This window comes from Hyaena hyaena, unplaced genomic scaffold (assembly GCF_003009895.1).
Source record: "Hyaena hyaena isolate Hyena2069 unplaced genomic scaffold, ASM300989v1 scaffold_1004, whole genome shotgun sequence".
Classification (NCBI taxonomy): domain Eukaryota; kingdom Metazoa; phylum Chordata; class Mammalia; order Carnivora; family Hyaenidae; genus Hyaena; species Hyaena hyaena.
Window position 1 is genome coordinate 162,001 of NW_024081637.1, and position 2,000 is coordinate 164,000.

Genomic DNA, 2,000 nt, shown 5'->3' on the forward strand with positions numbered 1-2,000 from the left:
CTCCAGTGATAATGAACTTGATAAAATAGTTCCATCTTGATTTAAAATCGCATTTATATGCTTGAAGCAGTGTTTACAAGTTGGGGCAATTTTGAATCTCCAGGGGGTATGTAGTAATGTCTGGAGATATTTTTGGTTTCACAACTGGAGGGTGGCATCTAGTGGGTAGGGTCCAGGGATGCTGCTAAACACCCTACATGCATAAGATGGCTCCCACAACAAAGAATCATCTGGCCCAGGTTTATATAGTGGTGAGACTAAAACACCTGTGCTTAGACTGTCTAGCGGAAGTGCCATTTTGGGGGGGTTTCTTCAGCATCAGAAAATGGGCCTCTCATTAACTTTGGGAACAAAGCTTCCTGAGTGTCCTCCAGGATAAGTCAGTGGAATAAAAATTGCTCCAGGAACTAGATATATATTGTGTTCCTGCAGAAGGTTATGAAACTCTCACCAACCTGTTGGATGCGCGATAGGAGAGCTGCCATTCTTGCCATAAATATTCATCGCTATGGAAACCTCCCCACATCCATGCACTCCTATAACCTTAAATGGCAAGCACATATTTTATAAGGATGGTGAGGAAAACAAGCAGATGAAGTCTTATATTGGCATCCTATTGAATGTTTGATTAGAAATTCTAGACCAGTGTTTTTCAATCCAGGCTAATGGTTAAAATCTCCTGAGGAAACTATAAATTCTGATGCTCAGGCTTTCCAATCCCCCCCAAATTAAGGGAGAAATTGTGATATTGGGACCCAGGCATGGCTGTTTTTTTAAAGCTTCACAGCTAATCCTAAATTAGGCTAAAGGCTGAGAACCATTGCTCTAGCCTACATCAATAATGTTTTGTCTAGAGGTGGAGGGAAGGCTGATCCCAAATCTTTACCTATTAATGAGTTACATGTTCCATTTTCAAGAGAGATATTCTGTCACTTCATTAGCATCAAGGTGAACACTGAGTTTTACTGAGATTATTATTTAAAGAATCTTTTAAAAGCTGGCAAAGAGCTGGGGGTGGGTAAGTGGTCCAATTCCTGTGTGCTTTCATATGTTAAAAGGAGCAAAAGCAGAATGATCTCTTACTGTACTTCAAGGGCAATATCAGGTTTTGACTAGAATGGAATTATAAGACACATAGTGCAATGAGAAGTAAAATTTGAATTCATCCCTAAAAATTTCTACAAGAAGGGAAAATGGTGTAAACAAGCCATCTGTGTTGTGATGTGAAACACATTCCCTAGCGGTGGCCCTTGCAGGGTGCCTTTATTATCTTCAAAAGAAAAAAAAAGGAGGGGAACTTGCCTGTGGGACCAAAGGCAGCAGGAATTCTGATCAACTTGTTTTCTAAATATGCACACAATCATTCCTGCAAGGAGATGAAATATTCGAAAGTCAGGCAATGGATGAATTAGTATAAATCTAAGAATTAAATAAAATACAGTATTGGCAAAGCAGAGCTTTGATGCTGCTCTACATAAACACAAAAATGAATCGTTAAATTTAGAAATGAACAGATTCAAATGCAGTTTGTCCTTTTTCTATCTATAGTATGAATCCTTCTGATCATGTACTGTACATTTGATGGAAGCATGTGGCTGTGGCAAATGTCCCCCAGGAACAGATCCAAATCAGAAGTTCAATTTGCTCCAAGCTCTTTAAAATGTTCCAGGGGTGCAAAGTGGACTGAGTTCCCCAAATTCATATATTATTTTTTAAAACATTGAAATATACAAAAGGTGGGGTTTGGTGGATGTGAAACTTTAAAACGCACAAGTTTGTTTTATCAAAAACAAGCATTTTGTCTTGATTTTCTTTTTTTTAAGCTTATTAGAGAGTGAGAGCACAAGTGGGGGAGGGGCAGGGAGCAAAGGAAAGAGAGAGTGACTCTGAAGCAGGCTCTGTGCTCCATGCTGAGCCTGAGTGGGCTCCATCTCATGACCTTGAGATCAGACCTGAGCCAAAATCAAGAGTTGGACACTTAACCAAATGAACCACCCAGG